The following is a 22,690-nucleotide window of genomic DNA, read 5'->3' as shown; positions in this document are numbered from 1 at the left end:
CAGGTGCAAATAAGATTGAACCTCCGCTATTCTCCTTTAAGCGATCAAGTAATTTATGTGATCGCTTGGTACACACACACCCCAAGGAGACTCCTAAACGCCCATTAGGCACTCTGTGGGACTTACCACCAATATCGGGACATCATCCATGTGGATGTTGCTCGATGTGCCCACAAACCAGACATACCACTGAAATTGAGATTGGTACTGTACGCCCCTGGGAGCAGCAGGTTTTTACGAATTGCAATAGTTCACATGTGATCTATCTACTAACATGCCCTTGTGCCATCAAATATGTCGGCATGACAACGCGAAAGGTCCGCCTCAGGATGCTAGAACATAAGAGTGCATTCAGATGCAGAAAGACCTTAACCAAACTCACAAGACACTTTGCTGATTGAAACACACTGAGGAGGAATTCACTTGGACTGTTCTAGAAAAGCCCTTTATACCATCACATATTGGGGATAATCCAAAGTTCGAATTTGGTACATACTCTGTGCCGTACTGAATACATTGAGCCTGTATAGCGGAGTGCGACTTGAATCTTGAACCCACTTGGGACTATACTGAAAGTTGTTTTACTGGCTGCTTTGAAAGGGTTGCATTTTCTTAGTTCAGCTTCAGTTCGAGGGTTTTTTGGCACATATGATAGAACAGGTGTCCATTGGCCCCAAAACGAGTGATTTTTAACATTGATTTTTAACATTAACATTATCTGTGTTATAGTTGTTCAATCGTGGTCTGGAACACCAGGTAAATAATACAGTTCCATTTTTGATACACGCATAGGCAAACAACCAATAATAACAGGTTCCTAAACCACATGGACCTTTGTGACGGGTCCTTTTGTAAGGTAACAATGATTATGTTCCTTTTGAATTTGCACATGAACACATGTTGGTGTGATGAGGTACCACGGGAGTGAGCTAGGGACCAATGGATGAGTACCAGTGAGAGAGAAGACAGAATCAAGTGTGAATTTAGTGGAAACAAGAGATGCCCTAGGAGCAAGGAGTTTCACTCAATGCACCTTACCCTTCTCTCCCATAGAGCGGGGCCTCCGTCTTTGTGAGCAGGGTCCAGGAGAGGTGAGGCTTAGCCCCCGGTCAAGCTGGGTGAGTGCTGTACTATGGAAATGTTTTTATGCACTGAAGGGTATTAACACTATGTATTCTGGACTGAGAGCGTTGTGTTTGTTTCTTTTTCTTTTTAGTTGTGAGACCACTCCAGTTATTGACACGGATCGAGCTGATGATGGACTAGTATGTCCACTCATATCCTTTTTCTGTTTTCACCTTTATTGTTCGTATATTCACTATAGCTGTAGCAAATTGATAAGAACAGAGGCCCTGAAAAAAGCCAGTGAAACCTCTGTTTCCTAGTGGCTGAAACATGTTGGCCTGTTATGTGGCAGTCGATATTTGTTTAGGTCTGCCTTCCCTTTTGCACTGTTCTTGGTTTTAATTAGAGGGTGAAACAATCATTTGAATAAAAACGTAGTTACTCCTGTTTTACCACTCTATTTTATCATAACACACTATACACTAACTTTTGCACCGCACTTATTCCCATACTCTGTCATCTATCTCATGGTCAGCACAGTGTGCGTGGGTTTGACTCACTGAGACTTTTTCTAGCAATTGGGTGCGGACATGGTCCCAATAATCGAGGGACACACCACCCCATTTTTCTGGATGACCAGATGAGAATATAGCTCATCGCAAGACATTTGATGGGAATCCATTGTTATTTCTTATGTGAGTCTCACCAACAAACACTTGTGCTCTTGGGTCAGTCTCATTAGTATGTACCTTTGACACTCATTAATTATATGGTGATTTGGCACCCACAACTGAACTATTAGTGGTTGTGACTAGAGTAGGATTTAGTAGACCTGGCTCTTCTATATAGACCCCTGGTTCTGTTTTGTTTGTATAATGCCCCAGACAGTGTCTCATTTCATTCAGCCCTCCCTGCCTTAATACACTATGGCCTGTCTGGGGTGGTGCTAGCACCTCCTAAAACAGGAAACCTATTGTCCAAACCTCCCTCTCTGGAAGGACTCCCAGCAGCATGAGGTCAGACTTGTGTCTATGGCAGCATTGTGATCCTGAGGCTCTGGTTAACTTTAACCGGGATTAACAGGAACAACATGTCTTCTCCCTCTAGAAGGGTGGAATGCTACCCCCGTCGCCAGAACTGGCGAGGGGGTAGTATTCCAAAGCGTATGACACCTTACACGACATGTTTTGATAAAACCAAAACAAAGTTAGCAATAACCGCAAGGATTATAATGCACTTAAGAGTATATGGTATGGCTATATCATAGTACAGCTATAAGGACATGGTTCCGAAAGCTGCAGACAGGCTCAGCTCATGCTAGAGCACCATCTTGCATAATACCCAGAACTCTGCCTCCAGGATTGTTAAGTCCAGCCATAGGATTGACTTATAGGCATATATGTGTCTATATATAAGGGTAGATATAGGAATACTATATCTAATCAAGCGGTGATTACATGACCGTGAAAGGGTGTGTGAGGGTGAGAGGGTGGGCGAGGGTGGGTGAGAGGGTGAGTGATGGTGAGGGGGTGTGTGAGGGTGAAGGGGTGTGTGAGGGTGAGGGGGTGAGAGGGTGAGGGTGTCAGGGAGGGTGAGGGGATGTGAGGGTGAGGTGGTGTGAGGGTGAGAGGGTGTGTGAGGGTGAGAGGGTGTGTGAGGGTGAGAGGGTGAGTGAGGGTAATGGCATTCCTTTCAAGTCTGATGCGGGGTGGGGGAGCAAATGGTGAGCGAGCCCAGCGCACATGCACTGGCCATAATTCGCATTCCAAAGCCCTCTGGCAGCATTTCCTGGAGCCCTACATAAGTCTCGCCGGAGCAATGCACAAATGCATTGGCTCAGGCGAGACCTAAAAAAGCAGGTAGAAGGATTGAGAACAAGCTGTAGCCGGATGACTGACGAGGAGGGAGGGAGGGAATGGGATATTGAGAGCAGGGGGTGGAAGAGCATGGAAATAAAAGTGATTTGCGCGTTGTAAGGGTTGTAAGGCTTAATGAGCCATGACAGAAAGCCAGATGGCGGCTGTGTGCGTAACCGCGCGCGTAACCGCAAGCTTGAGGCCAGCAAAAGCGTGTGGTCAGACTTTTAAAAGCCCACTTACTAAATGTCTAGCCAGAGCAACACATGCGCTGGCTCAGGCGAAACCGAAAAAGGGGTTGACACAGAGGTCTGTCTGATTATTCAGAATGACAAACTCCGTTTTATCTGCATTGAGTTTGAGATCATTACTACACATACTATTCCAGATGAACTTCATTTTAAATTGGAAACCCTGGTGGAAGTTAGGGGTGCCCTGCCTGAAGCCAGAGGAGAAGTTATGAATTGTTCGCGTAATTATAGAGCCTGCGGGTAAAAACCTTGAAATAAAGATCAAATGTAGAACAAATAGGGATTGATGTAATATGCCCATGACATAAACAGGCGCTGGGAGAGGGACAGGGATACTTGCCTACCAGACAACTGATTTTTACATATGCAATATACGACTATAGGTTTTTTTGACTGTAACAGGACATATTTTCTGGTTATTTTGATGCTGAACCTTTTAGCGCCACACTGAGACCTGGGAAAGAAAAGGTGGCATTGAGGATTCAGCTCTGTAGGCTGCTCACCACCAGCCTTCAAAGGGTCCTTCTGAAAGATGTTTAAATATTCCAGCTAGGCTGCCTGCCTTTGGTTCTGGCAGTGGTGGAGCTGAGCCGGGCTCTCTCCAGTCTGGGTGCTTCTTCCTGTTCCAGCATGTGACTTGCAGAGCTCCACCTGCATGAAAAGAGGCATCAATAAGGACTACTGCTTTCTTTGCATATCCCTTCAGGCCATTAGATCACTTCTAGGCCAAGGAAAAATACAAAGCTTCCCTACCAGCAGAGTGACTCAATATGATGCCCAAAAGGCACAAATGAGCCCTGGAGTCCAACTCCAAATCTCCTCTCAGCTCCCTAAAAAAAAAGCCACTCCTCGTACCTAACAACCCTTTCACTTTTTCTGATTTTATAAAATGGAAGGATATCGCAACCAGTGATTAAATAGCAGCATCACATCCAAACAAATGTGTTTTCAAGTTTGGGCTTATACTAAAACAACGATGTAGACAAAAGGAAAACCAGCACCCAAGTCAAAGTTCTGGTGAATCAAGGTAAAGCAAAAACGTGTAAGTTATGTAGGAAACACACTGAAGAAAATTAATGTTGCCATGTTTCTATCTCTTCCCTCAAAACCATCCCGACCTTGTAGCATGACCACCTCCCTCCAGGTCATTATAGAGGCTGCTTCCAGTTCTAGTTCTGGACTTTCCTGTTATAAGACAATGCATTCTGGGAGTTATAGTGTCATTTTGCTTCAATTTAACTAATTAGAATAATAATTTGTAGGTCTGTCTTCAATGGGGCCATTTCACAAAGCATTAATGAGTGCAGGAAATAGTGCTACTGGAGCTCTCTTTTGCAAACTCTTACACGTCTTTGTAATTCGGTCCCAAAAGTCCTACTCCCTATAAGTAAATGTGCAAAGGGGGCACCATACTTTCTGTCTGTACAAACTGAATATGAGCATTCCCTGAATATTCCCATTTTAGATATTTTAGGGCTAATTCACCAGGTTTGTTAGAGTACATATAAGAGTACCAAAGGTGTACTACTTTATGTACTTCAAAATGCCTTTATGAATAGACCCCTAACGTTTGTATAGAACTGGGACCATAATATGTATTAGGGTGCACTTTCCCTGTTTGCACCTGGCACACCTTAAAACAGGTAGGTCGGGCACAAACAGAGAAAGTGTGCCCTATTTCATAGAATGAACTGCCCCCAGGGCATCCACAAACTCGTGCAGCCCTGGGCAAGCACAGCTTTGAAGCAGCTGCTATGTGTCTCACTAAGCAGGTGGCAACCCGCCGCACTTTGAAGGGGGATTAGAGATCCCCTTGCAGGCGGGTGTAGTCAGTGATGGCACCTGCCTGCAAGGGAATGTTTGAGGGGTCTATGGGTCCCCCTTTAGCGGGCTGCTCTCAGGGGACCTACTAACAGCACGCCAATCTTTAGGTGACGCACTGATATTGCGTCTCATGTGACCAGGGCTTTAAGTGGGATGAAAAAACTGGGGGTCTCTCAAAGGGGCGTGGTCAGTGTAATTAGGGGTGTGGCTTTAAATCACTTAAGCAAAAAAACTGTGCTTAGCATAGTGTGCCGCCCGACTTGTATTTTGCTGTTTCCGTCATTGCATCCAGATATTTGATACAAGCAACATCATACCTACAATAAGTAAGGAATATTGGCTTTGTCAATGGTTATTACTTGCAGAAGATAAATAAGCTGCAACTATGACTTGTATATAATATTGACAAAGCCTCCAATTAAATCCTTGGTGACCCAACCACAATGTTGCTGCTCCTGAGTTTCAGAAAGAGAAGGGAAATCCAGAAAGAAAATCACTCTTAAAGGATTTCCCTTCCCCCACAACGCTCCCCTGGCATGACGTCATGCTGTAACTTTTCTACTACTGAGAAGTGAGCAGTGTGAGCAGCGCACATTCATGTGCCTGGTGCTGTCTCGAAACGGGTCTCTATCAGGCTTTGTTGTGCGCCATGGCACTTTTTTTCCGGACTGCAGTGACAGCAAACAGCGGTCATTGCAGTCCGGGGGAAAAAAAACGGGCTGCCTGTGTCAGGGCTCAAAACAGAGCCTGATAGCGACCCGTTTCGAGGCACCCTGAAAAAAACTGCCGGTGCTCAGACCCCTTGAGACCCGGCCCACTTAAAGCCCTGCATGTGATCTTCTTTGCCTCTGTGCCTGTGTCTGTAATACAGCGGGCACAGAGGCAAAGAGATTCCCTCATTTGCATGAGGCATGCCCCCATGCAAATGAGGGAATGTCCTCTGAAGGTAGTGTTGGCGCTTTAAGTGCGCCAGCGCTATCAGTATTACAGAAGGGGGCACCCAAGCGTCTGTGGGCCTTTCTGTAATGCCAAAGTGCCCCGGGGCGCACAAAGCGAGCACAGATGCCTGTTGCACCTCCGGAGCACTTCCATAATACGGCCCCTGGAGTGAAAAAATGTCCACACTTAAAAAAGAATATCTTACTCACGCACTTCTGTACTGTCTCACAAATTGTTTATTTAGAGAGAAAGTGCAGGTTCCTCTTTGGATTTACCATTTCTCAATACAGTCTAGAGATGAGCAGGTTTTCGTACCATCCGACTGCGGTCTTTTAGATGTCACAACCATTGCGGTTTCCTCTCCTCGTCGCACAAAAGAGGAAATCTAACCATTGTAGCATAACAACCCAATCCGCACATTAGTCGGCTGATGCAGATATTTTTGCAAACTTAGGTTTGGAGACTGATGGGTGGTAGGAGGCTTGATGGAATGCAGGAAATTGACTTTGTTTTATGTTTTTACATACATATCGTAGTGACAATCAGAGACTTTGACATTGTAAATTGAGGACATCACTATTATAGAAACTGATATAAAGGCTGCCACAAATATGCACACATTAAAAGTATTTCATAGTACCAAACCTGTTCAAATCATGCAGTTGTGCTGCATAGGGGCATAACGTTAAAGAGGTCAAGATAGGCACCATGGCTATAGTACCTAATGTTTTGTGGTGAGGAAAAATAAAGCTAACTAATTTTGCACCATTCTTTGCAGCTGGCGTTGCAAGAAGTGAAACAAACAGGTATATTTCAAAACTTGGGGTCTGATGTGTCATAGGGTGGTTTGACCTATTCTGTGTCTATGGGAATATACAGTGATACATAGGGGTCTTAACCTTGGCCATATTAAAAAAATAATCTGTGCAGTGGCAAAAAACAAAACTAACTACCTTTCTCTGTTTTTGTTAATTTCATAAGATGAACAAAGCAAACTGAGGGGCGATTAACATACCAATGCACTGCCTGATCCCTGTGTAATGTTATACTATGTTGTGATGTTTTTGTTTTAGCCAGGCATTTTCTAGATACATGGCTTCAAGTTGCTGTTTGGGTATGTTAGTATGCAGACAGCTGGCTAATTGCAGTGGATTTTTCTAATGAGGACAGAGTGAAAGGCAGGTCATATCACCCTCCATAGAGCCTGAAAGAGTGTGAGGCGTGGGTCTATTATTTCAGTGCATGTGTCAGTGTGTTCCTGTACCACAAGGTGATTCAATGCCTTCTTTCGTATGGCACCTGTTATTTTTTTTCTTTTCCTAGTGTGTGTATAGTAAGTAAGTAAATAACAATCTTTATTTAGTTAAATAAAATATACAATAGAAGATCTATAAGCATACAGTTTATTTTTAATCCATAGTAAATATATATGCATACAATTTCTGGCCCTGCATGTGTAAAGAATATTTCGTATTTCAATCGATGAAATTTACCATAAAAACCTATGCTAAAAAGTGCTGAGAACTGTAAAACACGCTTAAAATACAACAGACAGCATAAAAGGCCATATGCTAATGTTTTTTAAAATGATGGTTGTAAAAGAGTGTTTTGGTAGTGTGCCTATTAAAGCGCAGGTAGAGTGTAGAGAAGTGAATTGTGGTAAACACTCGCTAACTTGGGCCTCAATTCGCAAAGTCCATACAATTATCCAACATGCAATGAATATAATCAAAAGTTACAGCTATTGGCATTGTAAATGACAACATTTTTATTTATGTGTTGGTTTTGAAAACAGATAAATAAATGGCATTGTCATTTACATTGCCAATAGCTTAATCTCTGGCAAATGTGAGACCTATTGTACCCTACTGGACGAGCTCAGCAGACAGCAATTACTACCACACACACACACCCAGAGCCACAGACACCCAGAGCCACACACACACAGCCAGCCACACACACCCAGAGCCACACACACCCAGAGCCACACAAACCCAAATCCACACACACACACCCAGAGCCACACACACGCCCAAAGCCACACACATACACACCCAGAGCCACACACACACCCAGAGCCACACACACACACACCCAGAGCCACACACCCAGAGCCACACACACGCACACACACACCGAGAGCCACACACACACACACCCACCCAGAGACACACACACACACACCCAGAGCCACACACACCCACCCAGAGCCACACACACCCACCCAGAGCCACACACACACACACCCAGAGCCACACACACACCCAGGAGAGCAAGCACAGCGAGGGGGCAGGGAAGCAAGCACAGCGAGGGGGCAGGGAAGCCAGCGCAGCGAGGGGGCAGGGAAGCAAGCACAGCGAGGGGGCAGGGAACCAAGATTTCCTCACATTTTGAATTCTCTAGGGTGCCAGAATGGATCCAGAAACTTTTCAGCAATTGCTCTTTTGTGCCTACAAGTCTCACCACCGGACTACATGACTGCCTGTTCCACCTCCAGAAGTAACGGCACAGAGCAGTCTATAAGTGCTACCCCTGAAAGCTGTAAGTTCCTTTTTTTGTTAGCCCTTCAACTCCGATCCAGAGTTACATGTCCAAACATGTGTTAGTTCTTCACCAACACAAACCTCCGAAATGCTTTTCTTGACGGTGTGTTAGGGTTATGTCTGCTCTGAAGCCTACCGACTTCAACCTGTGCCACACTTAAAGGGAGTAGTTATCAATTATTGACCCACACAACATCCGAGATTAGTGTCTCAGATTCAAGCATGACTCGAAGCCACGCAACAAAGGTTCCCTAATGCAACGAAGAAGGCCTTCAGGGAGAAGGAGGCAAAGCTGCATGTTGACGAACACAACAAACGAGGCCAGTCACACCTCCTGCTTCCTAACTCTTGGTAGCTCAGCGTAGCCCCAGCGATTCCCTAGGCCCTAGGCTTATTCACTTTCCGTGTAGTCCTTATACCACTATTTTAGTATATGGTTTAGCATGCCCCTAGGGCCCTACTGTATTTTGTGCATTTTAATTGAATATCTTGTATTGTGCTTGTGCCTCTGACCTCATAAAGAGTTCAGAGGATTTGTCTAGAAATAAATAACATATTTTATATATATCCTGTGTGGTGTCCTTTCAATTGGTATTAAAGGGGTTACATATGGTAAAACAGCTGGCTTCACATGCCCTCTTGAGTTTAGCCTAAGACTGCTTTGTCCATGCTACCACTAGGATAGCTGGTCTATAAGGTTGACTTTACAACCATCACCATAAGGGTTGCTTGGACTGGTGCAAGGTGCTCACTAGAATAGTGAACATCATATACCAGGCCAACTTCTCACAATTAGATTCCCCCTCTACTTTATTACAGGCCATTTCTGCCGTCTGCTACCCTTCTGCTGCTATCAGTGCCAGGACGCCCCTTTGCTAGGGCAGCTGTGCGCTCTATAAAACTACTTTACTTATACAAAATGTATTCTAAAGAGACAAAAATTGTTTAATTGATTTTTTTTCACTGCAGCTTTTAAGAAGTATTTACATTGCACGCCAAACCAACTGGCTTTGTCAGTACTTGTTTTTTAGTTTAGTTTTGGAGCTACTAATTGGTTATGAGTTTTGGACAGCATGATGGGTCGGTTTTGTCACAAAACTATTTGGAGATTTGGGACTGCAAAATAGTTCCATGTTCTTAAGTTTGGATTTTTCAGGTATTTAAATGGGTTTCAACATTTTGATCTGTATGCCATTACAGCTCAAAGATTCAGAAAAGGGGGTGGTGATGAACAGAGTGTCTGAATTAAGCAGACCACTCTTACCCAGTCCAAAGATCAGGGCTTGATCCATCACCGTTATTTATCTCACTGCACCATCCCAGCTCAGAACCTGGCTATATGCAAATCAGTCCGTCCCTGGCCCAGTGCATCATGGGAACAGGGCAGACTAAACTACCAAGCCAATTCTTCACCAGAAAGGAGACAAGCTACCGGGGGCGGTTTCTGGCATTTCAGCCGTCTTCGGCCCGGCTTGCTTGAATCCTGATGGTGCAGTGAGAAAGGGACTCATGTCTGAGTATACCCTGCCACACCTATAGTGGCCAAAAACGATTCAGAAAAGGGGGTGGTGATGAACAGAGTGTCTGAATTAAGCAGACCACTCTTACCCAGTCCAAAGATCAGGGCTTGATCCATCACCGTTATTTATCTCACTGCACCATCCCAGCTCAGAACCTGGCTATATGCAAATCAGTCCGTCCCTGGCCCAGTGCATCATGGGAACAGGGCAGACTAAACTACCAAGCCAATTCTTCACCAGAAAGGAGACAAGCTACCGGGGACCGGTTTCTGGCATTTCAGCCGTCTTCGGCCCGGCTTGCTTGAATCCTGATGGTGCAGTGAGAAAGGGACTCATGTCTGAGTATACCCTGCCACACCTATAGTGGCCAAAAACGATTCAGAAAAGGGGGTGGTGATGAACAGAGTGTCTGAATTAAGCAGACCACTCTTACCCAGTCCAAAGATCAGGGCTTGATCCATCACCGTTATTTATCTCACTGCACCATCCCAGCTCAGAACCTGGCTATATGCAAATCAGTCCGTCCCTGGCCCAGTGCATCATGGGAACAGGGCAGACTAAACTACCAAGCCAATTCTTCACCAGAAAGGAGACAAGCTACCGGGGACCGGTTTCTGGCATTTCAGCCGTCTTCGGCCCGGCTTGCTTGAATCCTGATGGTGCAGTGAGAAAGGGACTCATGTCTGAGTATACCCTGCCACATCTATAGTGGCCAAAAACGATTCAGAAAAGGGGGTGGTGATGAACAGAGTGTCTGAATTAAGCAGACCACTCTTACCCAGTCCAAAGATCAGGGCTTGATCCATCACCGTTATTTATCTCACTGCACCATCCCAGCTCAGAACCTGGCTATATGCAAATCAGTCTGTCCCTGGCCCAGTGCATCATGGGAACAGGGCAGACTAAACTACCAAGCCAATTCTTCACCAGAAAGGAGACAAGCTACCGGGGACCGGTTTCTGGCATTTCAGCCGTCTTCGGCCCGGCTTACTTGAATCCTGATGGTGCAGTGAGAAAGGGACTCATGTCTGAGTATACCCTGCCACACCTATAGTGGCCAAAAACGATTCAGAAAAGGGGGTGGTGATGAACAGAGTGTCTGAATTAAGCAGACCACTCTTACCCAGTCCAAAGATCAGGGCTTGATCCATCACCGTTATTTATCTCACTGCACCATCCCAGCTCAGAACCTGGCTATATGCAAATCAGTCCGTCCCTGGCCCAGTGCATCATGGGAACAGGGTAGACTAAACTACCAAGCCAATTCTTCACCAGAAAGGAGACAAGCTACCGGGGACCGGTTTCTGGCATTTCAGCCGTCTTCGGCCCGGCTTGCTTGAATCCTGATGGTGCAGTGAGAAAGGGACTCATGTCTGAGTATACCCTGCCACACCTATAGTGGCCAAAAACGATTCAGAAAAGGGGGTGGTGATGAACAGAGTGTCCGAATTAAGCAGACCACTCTTACCCAGTCCAAAGATCAGGGCTTGATCCATCACCGTTATTTATCTCACTGGACCATCCCAGCTCAGAACCTGGCTATATGCAAATCAGTCCGTCCCTGGCCCAGTGCATCATGGGAACAGGGCAGACTAAACTACCAAGCCAATTCTTCACCAGAAAGGAGACAAGCTACCGGGGACCGGTTTCTGGCATTTAGGCCGTCTTCGGCCCGGCTTGCTTGAAACCTGATTGTGCAGTGAGAAAGGGACTCATGTCTGAGTATACCCTGCCACACCTATAGTGGCCAAAAACGATTCAGAAAAGGGGGTGGTGATGAACAGAGTGTCTGAATTAAGCAGACCACTCTTACCCAGTCCAAAGATCAGGGCTTGACCCATCACCGTTATTTATCTCCCTGCACCATCCCAGCTCAGAACCTGGCTATATGCAAATCAGTCCGTCCCTGGCCCAGTGCATCATGGGAACAGGGCAGACTAAACTACCAAGCCAATTCTTCACCAGAAAGGAGACAAGCTACCGGGGACCGGTTTCTGGCATTTCAGCCGTCTTCGGCCCGGCTTGCTTGAATCCTGATGGTGCAGTGAGAAAGGGACTCATGTCTGAGTATACCCTGCCACACCTATAGTGGCCAAAAACGATTCAGAAAAGGGGGTGGTGATGAACAGAGTGTCTGAATTAAGCAGACCACTCTTACCCAGTCCAAAGATCAGGGCTTGATCCATCACCGTTATTTATCTCACTGCACCATCCCAGCTCAGAACCTGGCTATATGCAAATCAGTCCGTCCCTGGCCCAGTGCATCATGGGAACAGGGCAGACTAAACTACCAAGCCAATTCTTCACCAGAAAGCGTGGAAGGGTATACTCAGATGTAGCCAGGTTCTGAGCTGGGATGGTGCAGTGAGCTAAAAAACGGTGATGGATCAAGCCCTGATCTGTTGACTGGGTATGAGTGTTCTGTTTAATTCAGATACTCTGTCCATCACCACCCCCTTTTCTGAATCGTTTTGTCCACCATAAGCGTGGAAGGGTATACTCAGATGTGAGTCCCTTGCTCATTGCACCATCAGGATTCAAGCAAGCCGGGCCGAAGACGTCTGTAATGCCAGAAACCGGTCCCCGGAAGCTTGTTTCCTTCCCAGTATAAGAATTGGCTTGGTAGTTTGGTCTGCCCTGTTCCCATGATGCACTGGGCCAGGGACAGACTAATTTGCATGTAGCCAGGTTCTGAGCTGGGATGGTGCAGTGAATTAAAAAACGGTGATGGATCAAGCCCTGATCTGTTGACTGGGTATGAGTGTTCTGTTTAATTCAGAAACTCTGTCCATCACCACCCCCTTTTCTGAATCGTTTTGTCCACAATAAGCGTGGAAGGGTATACTCAGATGTGAGTCCCTTGCTCATTGCACCATCAGGATTCAAGCAAGCCGGGCCGAAGACGGCTGTAATGCCAGAAACCGGTCCCCGGAAGCTTGTTTCCTTCCCAGTATAAGAATTGGCTTGGTAGTTTGGTCTGCCCTGTTCCGATGATGCACTGGGCCAGGGACAGACTAATTTGCATGTAGCCAGGTTCTGAGCTGGGATGGTGCAGTGAGCTAAAAAACGGTGATGGATCAAGCCCTGATCTGTTGACTGGGTATGAGTGTTCTGTTTAATTCAGATACTCTGTCCATCACCACCCCCTTTTCTGAATCGTTTTGTCCACCATAAGCGTGGAAGGGTATACTCAGATGTGAGTCCCTTGCTCATTGCACCATCAGGATTCAAGCAAGCCGGGCCGAAGACGGCTGTAATGCCAGAAACCGGTCCCCGGAAGCTTGTTTCCTTCCCAGTATAAGAATTGGCTTGGTAGTTTGGTCTGCCCTGTTCCCATGATGCACTGGGCCAGGGACAGACTAATTTGCATGTAGCCAGGTTCTGAGCTGGGATGGTGCAGTGAGCTAAAAAACGGTGATGGATCAAGCCCTGATCTGTTGACTGGGTATGAGTGTTCTGTTTAATTCAGATACTCTGTCCATCACCACCCCCTTTTCTGAATCGTTTTGTCCACCATAAGCGTGGAAGGGTATACTCAGATGTGAGTCCCTTGCTCATTGCACCATCAGGATTCAAGCAAGCCGGGCCGAAGACGGCTGTAATGCCAGAAACCGGTCCCCGGAAGCTTGTTTCCTTCCCAGTATAAGAATTGGCTTGGTAGTTTGGTCTGCCCTGTTCCCATGATGCACTGGGCCAGGGACAGACTAATTTGCATGTAGCCAGGTTCTGAGCTGGGATGGTGCAGTGAGCTAAAAAACGGTGATGGATCAAGCCCTGATCTGTTGACTGGGTATGAGTGTTCTGTTTAATTCAGATACTCTGTCCATCACCACCCCCTTTTCTGAATCATTACAGCTCAAAGAGGCATTTTCTAGTTGTCCATGAGAAAGTTTCAGTGTTGGCTACACTGTCTGATATTGTGACTGTGCCACTTTGATCCATGGTTCCAGTAGACCAGCCCGAGGTTTTCTGGTATAAATCAATATTTTCGGGCGTATCAGACCAACTGATACAGAGGAAGTATCCAAAGATCATAGCTTCATGAAGAAAGTTTATCGGATTGCTTCGTTACTGCAATGCTCCAGTCCTGGGTTTCCCGTTACAAATCATCTTGTTCAGATGTGTTTGGTTTTTACTAGAAATCTTTTGGTTGTTAACAGAAAACTAAGGACTGGAGCACCGCATACTCGGTGACATGGAGTCATCTGGTAACCTTAACCAGAACATAGTAGGTTGTCAAATGAAAGGTCAAGACTGAAAAGAGGTTACTGGGATGCAGTACTGACATGCACGAGAGCAATGTATACTATAGAGGCGTCTAAGTCGCCAAAGTGGCGTCTCCTGAACATATGGGGCGAGTCTGATTTAACCAGCGGGGAGCGCCTTTGCGTGACACTGGGGATCATGGTTGCTAAGCGCAATATTGATAGGAGGTGGAGGGCGGTCTCAACGCCAACGCTGAAAGAATGGAGAGCAGAGCAGATATGGAGCGGTGCATGCTTACAGAGAGAGCAGTATACGAGAGCGGAGGCTGCCCACACAAAAGGACAACAATCTGGGGGAAATGGAACGAATTTCAGGGGATGATATGCAGACAAATTATTTGAGCAAGACAGGATTGGAGGGTTGACGAGTGCTGATGACTGAAACGGGTGGGCAGGGAGGAGGTGAAGAAGAGGGATACGATTTGTACAGTTTTACCAACTGACTTATCACCCACTGTCGGAATGTCACTTTGATGCAAATTGAGGGTAAAATAAGTAATTGTAAATGCAAGGCATGCTTTTGCAATAAAAAGATTTATAAGAAAAAAAAGGCAGAAAAGAGGCCATGAGGACACAAAGCAAGGTGGCAACCAAAAGATAAAGAAGACAGTACCATCTCAGAAAGAAATTGAAGGCACACCTTTTTCAAAGAGCCCAGCTAAGAAATTAAGAATCATAGGTCCCCTCTTTCAAGTCCTTCAAAGATCGAACTTGTTTCACCTGCAAAGGCAGACAACAATCCTGGAGGTTCTCACTGTACATCTGTTCACTGGGTATTGCTCAGGGCCGAACTGAGAACACAAAGCAGCCATGGCAATTTTATGGGACCGGCGTGAGGTGGGGGGGGGTTTAGTGGGGGGGGGGGACAGTCATGAAGCACTGCTGCTTAACTAAAATGTCACCCAACACTTCTGCTTTTGTTACTGGGCGCCCATAATTGCAGCACTGCTGCGAAACCAGCCCCCACCCCCCACCAAAGCGGTCCCCACCCTTCCAGCCTCGAGTCCCGAGAAAACGCCTGATGCCCGCTATGGCCAGTCTGGCCCTGGTAACACTGTTTATAGGGCACCATTGCAATTAGTATGGTATTTACAGCACATTTAGGCAGTCCGGGCTATAAGTTTCCAAACTTTTCCATTGCAGTTCTGGCACAAAGCGAATGTTTGTTCAATTTATTGCGGCCTGTGCATTGCAGCAGAGGGTGGTAGCAAGTGCTGCTCCGTACATTGGTAGCCAGGTAGTCGGCCCGTCTTGTCGTGTGCCACTGCGTGCTGGGGAGAGGGGTGTTGTGTTGGATAGTGGCGCTGTCGGCACGTGATCGACCATTATGCATTTGATCAGTGCTCCAACATGTTTCAGAGGTCACGTTTAGCATATAGTTAAAGAAGGGTGCGCGTGCTGGGGAAGGGTGCAAACCCCACGGCTCACAAGGCTCTATCTCTCTCTCTCACCCAAGGAAACCCACGATGCGGAGACACAATCTGCTCTGCTAGCTTAGGACAGTATCCATGGCAGCCATTGCATTTAATTAATAATATGGAAAAACAAGTGACATAACAAAAACGTCCAACCTACACGTTATGGCTCGTATCAGATGAAGTGGCAACTTTGCGTGCAAAGTAACAATATGGCGTATAATATACTGATTACACAGGCATCTGAAGCACATTCGTCAAAGGCGTAGATTAGTTACTCCCTAAACATGGGGTCTGTTTCAGGCGTCTAGCCTACGGTGAATTCAAAGTTCCTTATTTTGAATAAACACATGGTCTGTCTAGAGTAGATTTTAGAGTCTAGACCTACAAGCAGACCCACATTTCTGCACCAACTGCCTGCCTCACGTTGCTAGTTTCTCCCTTTCACCAGCCACGTGCTCACTGAAGGTGCCCTCGGAGCTCGAGCTCACGCCGAGATTTGCCTTTCTGACTTCAGATCACCAACTGTCACCAAGCCTGCAGCCTGTACTTTGCCTTCGCTTCGTCACAATCCAGGGGCGTGCGATACTTACGTTGCCCCACAGTCTACAAACTTTGCACATCGTGAAAGTTACAATGTTGTGCGAAGTTTGCATAACCTTGCTCGCAGAAGAATTATTTTGCAACAAAATGCATTTTACAAAAAATCTCTCCCACTAAATGCTTGCTTCGGTTTGTTTTTATCCTACAAACCCTGCTATTTAAGATTCTTATTTTCAGCAATTTATCACTTACCAGCCTCAGAAAGGTTGCGTCATTTTTAAGGAAGCTTCACAGGATAGAGTAAAAACTTCCCACACCCCTAAACAAATAGCACCCTGGTTTTGCTTCACTTCTTTGATTTTGTGCCAATCCGACTTTTTACCTCGAGGGCTGTTGACGGCACCAGATTACCAAGGCATCAGCGGATTCTTTTTTGCCAGAGCAGCATAAAAACGTAAACGGTGTGCACGGCGTAGATCTGCCACAACACTCAATGCTTTCTTTATAAAGTTATTATAATGCGAGTTCGTACAACCGTGTCTATGGAAACAAACGAGGTCTAAAACTCCCCCCAGGAAACTAATATGTCAAAGGAAAGCCCAGCGCTGCAAGCGCAGGGTCAGCCCGGTGGAGCGAGTTTAGCCGCAGCCACTGACCGAGGCCCAGGTGCTGCAGGACACGGGAGCTCCCGCGCCTCGCCCAGCTTCAAAGGCACACAGCCCTGTGCACTCAGGCCGGTGTTTCTACCTTTACCCTTTTGTCGTAAACCGAGGACCGGCTGGAGAGAAGAGGCTCCTCGGGGACCAGTGGCAGCCCTGAATGCAGCTCACCAAAGAAGATGGTTCTGCGGCAAGCACTATATAGATGATTTCACACACATTCTGCAATAGTTAGATGCTTTCCCGCACCAATCAATCAATATAAACTTTATTCGGCTTTAGAGATAAAAAAATATAAAAGTGCATCAAATCATTATATATACACACATCAGTTACAAAGCCGACCTGAAAATGTTCTTTAAGAGATACCTAAAAACAAATACGTCATACAAATAAAGCCGTATTTTAGTGGTTCACTTGGCAAGCTCCCTGAAGACCTAGGTCGTGGCAGCCACTCACGGGATCCAGACAGGTTCAAATCAAGGACCCAGGCCGAGGATGAAACGGAGGTGCACTGTGCCGCTCGTGTCCATAATCACACAGGCAGTCGCCCCGGGGTGGGGAGGCGCTGTTCACAAAGAAGCTTGCACAGCGCAGGGCGGCCTCTCTCTGCCGCTGGGCCTGCTAAGGTTGCAGACTTCCGCGTATGTCACGGATCATGTCAGCATTTATTATGTAGCATTTTCAAGAATAAAACTAGGCGGGTGGGAGGGACAGAAAGTACTTTCCTGGAGCTGGTCCTATAAATCTCTCTGACAAAGGTGCCTTCTGGAGAAAGATAACCCCTGCCCGCAAGCAGGGTCGCCTTTATCGTTACACTGATCATCAGACCCCCTCACGAAACTGACAGGATATTGCAACATGGATTCTGAAAACAATCAGTACTTCAGTTGAGCCCTTTCCATCTTTTTAGGTTACTGTGAATAAACTCAAAACAAACGTGCTAGGAAGTCCGTGACGTTCACAGCTGAATTGTGTTTACATTTTGACTTCAGTAACTAACTAAACGGCAGTAATAAACAAGTATTTACAACAAGAAACAGCGGCACAAACGGGGGCAGAGGCTTACCTCATGGCCTCGGTAGACGCTGCTCGGAAAGCACAGCGTCCTGTAGGGATTCGGGGGCGTGCTCTCCCCTTCCCATTGGCTGGAAGGTAAAATTCCAGCCAATGGGAAGAGGAGAGGGCGGGACTTAAAAAAAGACCCAGAAACGCCCCCGAATCGCGTCAAGGCGGGCCCTGAACTCAGTGACGCTCCTCTCCTCCAATGGCTGGCCAGCATTTACGAGGCCAGCCAATGGAGAAGAGGGGCGTGTTCAGGCCCCCATACTACTAACAAAAGATTTTGGCTCCGCCCACTGCTTACGCAGTGGGACGATAGCCGAAACCTAAAAACTATATACTGACATTGTAATGTAGATAATATACAGTATGTGATATATTAAAATATACAATTAAATTCGAGTGCTGTGGAATGTATGGAACAGTTTGTTGTGCTTATAGCTCACTGCCTTGTGAGGGTGTGAGGGTGAGGGGTGGCGAAGTGTCATTTGAGGGGGTCCGTTAACCACAACACCACCACAAGCTGTAGTCGCGCACGCACGCTTGCATCAAATGTTTATCGAGACTTAAATTGATGCTATAGAATGTAGTACTGACTTTAGTATAACAATGAATGTAGTATGACGTCCCTTTAGCAACCGCTATCGTTGGTTACGCACTGTGATCTAAGCACAAACTGTTATCTCGAGCGCTGACATACACAGTGTTTTTCATTGAATGTATGGAAGATGTCTTCACAACCTGATTGTAATTGAATGCTGACTACAGTATGACGCTGCATGCTAACCAACTGCAGTTACCATTGCTCATGGATCGAGGTCCCTGTACCAATTGTTTTCGAGTGCCACAACTCACTGATTGTACGGAATACACTTTCACAAATTGCTCCCCCCTCAAATGACACTTCGCCATCCTTTCACCCTACGCACTGTAAGGCAATGATCCTTTCTTCTCTTTACCTACTCACCTTATCATTGAAACCTAGCCTTCCACACAAGTTAATTCATTCCTTCCTCCAAACAATGTACAGGTTAATTCATAGAGCAGCAGAGTCGCTCATTCCCTCTAATGGTTAGGACTCCTGTCCTTCAACCGGAATATGTAGCACCCTATCACGCTCACTTGCACTTCAACCCGCCTTTCGCATTGAGCCACGTGGGTCCTCCTCTGGAGCTGCATGCAGGGAAGTCATCCCTATTAATTGCCCACTTGCTACACTTTCTGTAACCCCCCTTTTTTTCCCTTCTCTCATGGCAATTGAGGCTTTTTAAATATTAGGCATAACATTATGTCCTGATGATGATCTGTAAATTATAAGTCGGATCGAAACGCCTTCGACACTTGAAAACACCTTATAAATTTCAATTCTTTGTGTACTTAATTGTAAAGGTGTCTAATGCGATTTGTTGCCTTTTGATATTATTCATTAGCCAAGTACAACAAACAGTGAAGCTTTGCCTAAAGCCCTTTGCATGTTGTTCTCCTTACCTGTATTTGTTTTCTATGTGTTAAGTGTAGGAAGGTGGATACCTGACTATGGTTGCCCCCAACTTTTTGCCTGGTGTTTTGCTGGTTTTCCGACTTAGTTGACCTGGGACCCTGCTATTCAGGGCCACAGGCCTACTGCTCTCTCTGTAAAATGGATTCCATGTACCTTAGGTGCATACACCAATTGGTACTGGGCCACCTTATCAGACCCTGTAACTCAGGGCATAGGTGTACCCAGGGCCTACCAGGGGCTGCAGCATGTATTATGCCATCCCTGGCTGGCCATCTAAATCTGACACAACTGGCTGCGCGACAGCTGGGGCAAGGTGGTGTAAACACCCTTTGCTTTAGATATAGTATACCTATATCTAACCCTAAAATGGACACATAGATTCCTATCAGTCACTCCTATGGCAGGCCTTAACAATCCTGAAGGCAAAGTGCTTGGAATCATGTGAGATGGTGCTCTGGCATGAGCTGAGCCCATTTGCAGCTTGCGGAACCAAGTCCTAATAGCTGTTCCATGATAACGCATACCATATATTCTTAAGTGCATTATAATCCTCGCGGTTATATGCCATCTTTGGTATCGCTTTATCAAAACATGTCGAGTAAGGTGTCATACGAATTGGAATACTAACCCCTCGCCAATTCTAGCGACGGGGTTAGCATTCCACCTTCTAGAGGGACATGACATGTATGTAACTGTGAACCCCGGTTAAAGTTAACTCAAGCCTCAGCATCACAAAATGGATGCTGCCACCGCAGACACAAGTCTGACCTCCTGCTGCTGGGAGTCCTTCCAGCGAGGAGAGCTTGGACAAAGGGTTTCCTGTCAGGGGCGGTGCTAGCACCGACCCAGACAGGGTTTTGTGTATCCTAGGTAGGCAGGGCTGAATAGGAAGGTGACTGCAAGTGGCACCCCGGTGCTCACTATGCATCTGCCAGTCTAAACCGGTTCCAGGGGCACACCTGCCCCTGAGCTGGGGAAAGTCCGGCATGGGAGAGGGGTGTAACCACCCCCCTTCCTGGTCCCACCCATGGGCAGGACCTAGTCCCGTACCAGCCCCTTTCTTTAGTATAAAGGTGGGAGCGGGGACCCCTTCCAAATTAGATAATTCCGAATCTTGATGACTTTCCACGAAAGAACTCTTGAACCTTTCAGAAGACTCTCCCTTGTGGCTAAGGAGTAGCCACCCTGCACCCGCAGGCACCATCCAAGCATCGCGGTTTGCTGTAAGTCTCTCCTCCGGATCAAGACTGCCCAGCTCGACGAGAACCGGCTTCCCTGGCACCTCTGACCTCTACCTGCATCATCAGCCCAGCTGAGATTCGTGGGTGTGACGAGACCTCGAGGGACCGGCCATCTTCAGGACTGCACGACGCTTGTCCAGCACGACCGCCGAGGGATCCTCGAGTGAGTGCTTTGGGGTGTGAGAAGCCCTAACCCTGAGCAGCTCCAGCACCGAAGTCCAGCCCCCCAGCATCCACGAGATCTGCGTGGAGCCCTTCTGCTCTTTGCTGCTCACCGCGTTGTCTGGCTACTTGCCTGCTGGCTTGTGGCCTTCCCGACGATGAATTACGACATTTCCAATGCTGTTCTGGTTGCTCCAGACTGGCCTTTGCTCCCCTCCAACAGAGGAGCACCCGGACCCTCCTGGTCCACTCCAGACGCCATTTTAAGTCCACCGCGTGGGCTTGCATTTGCCAAGACTTGTTGCCCCAATCCTGGGTCCAGCGACATCGACAGCAGATACCATCGTGGGACAGCTCGCACCTCCATCCTGGTCGCCGACAACGCCTCCTGGTCCGTGAGACTGCAGAGCCCAGCGTCGCCCACTCACCTGGTCGAGGTGACTCCATCCTGTGCCATCCTGGTGCCCATCTAATCACTGGCTAGTGATTCAGAACTTGGTCCCCTCTGCTTACAGGTGTCTTCCATCTTCGATCCAGGCTTGGATCACTCCGAACTTCAACACTGGTCGCCTGCCAGCAACTTCTTCTTTCAGGCTCCATAGACTGCAACGAGGATTCCCGACGTCTTTCCAGACCTATGCATCCGCAGCCCCTGGGCTAGGTAACCTCAGCATTTCGGTGCTCCAGCATAGCCTCACTATCCAAGGGTCTAGATCCTTTTTCGTTTCAGCTCTACCTAGTCCGATTCGTCCGATAACACTAACTTTACGAAATCTAGCATCCATAGACTTTGTCCCGCATCCCGCCTGAGAGTGCACACTCTGCACCCGATCTCCCTAGGCCTCCTGCTAGTAATCTGAAGGTTCAGTAGTCAAGTCCTAGCGATCCTAAAGCCTATTAGAGTAGTACTTACCTGCTAGTAATTTCGCATTCCACTTTTGTAGTATATGGTTTTTCGTGCCCCTCGGGCATTTGTGTAAATTGTGCGATTTGAGTATTTTCCTAAGAGCTTTGTATTGTGCTTAGCACCCTGTCCTCATAAAGAGTCCAGGGTTGTTGTGTTCTAAATAAATATACTTTTATTTTCATAACAACTTGTGTGGTGTCCTTTCACTTGGTGTTCAAGGGGTATATGTGATGGTATAACAGCTGGCTTAACACGCCCTCTAGAGTTTAGCCTAAAGACTGCTCTTGTCCATGCTACTAGGATAGCTGGTCTAACGGTTGACTTACAACCAATCATCAATAAGGGTCGTTTGGAATGATACACAGTGATCACTAGAATAGTGATCACTGCATATCAGGCCAACTTCTCACATTGGTGAGCAGCGGTTGGGATTTGAGCTTGCTGTTGTTTTACCACACGTATCCTAAGAATATCATTGTGAAAGATCACATAAGTACCCAGGTACATATAACTTAGCTTAGAATACTCTGAGTTCTACTGAACCAGCTGTTGTAGTTCAACAGGGCCTAGCACACCCTGACTACAACTCTTAGCAAGGGATCAGTAGGCAAACAAACAGTGTAGGTAGGTGCATCACTTACACCACACTAGGAGCATGTCGGACAAAGGAGGGAACTCAGAAGCCCCCCTTGTGTCAGTGGACCCTCCACAGGTCACTTCACGATATGCTGCTCTTAGCTTCCAGGAGATGAGACAAATCTGTACATCCAGGAAGCTAAAACAGGGTTCTAACCCTACCATTCCCTTTCTGATTGGTCCCTTAGAGACTTATGATGCCAGGAGGACTGCCAACACAGATCCTTCTCATCCAGATGGGAATATGCCCCCCTTAGAGGGAACCCTTGGGGACCCTGACCTCCAAAACAATGGAACAGTG

General features: G+C 46.8%; 1 protein-coding gene across 2 annotated transcripts in view; it reads left to right on the top strand.

Moving 5' to 3' along the window:
• The window catches only part of LOC147728393 (ureidoglycolate lyase-like), a 481,711-nt gene that overhangs the window by 90,072 nt on the left and 368,949 nt on the right, over positions 1-22,690 (top strand). Inside the window, exon 2 of one of the 2 annotated variants that reach the window (XM_086962177.1) lies at positions 6,714-6,741. The exons of the other annotated variant lie outside the window; for it this stretch is intronic. The gene's annotated coding sequence lies outside the window, so the exon portion shown is untranslated. The remainder of the gene's footprint in view (positions 1-6,713; positions 6,742-22,690) is intronic. 2 annotated transcript variants of the gene reach the window in all.

Source organism: Lissotriton vulgaris, chromosome 3_1 (assembly GCF_964263255.1).
Source record: "Lissotriton vulgaris chromosome 3_1, aLisVul1.2, whole genome shotgun sequence".
In the NCBI taxonomy this organism is placed as follows: domain Eukaryota; kingdom Metazoa; phylum Chordata; class Amphibia; order Caudata; family Salamandridae; genus Lissotriton; species Lissotriton vulgaris.
The sequence above is the reverse complement of the archived record's forward strand: the minus strand, read 5'-3'. Positions and strand labels throughout refer to the sequence as shown.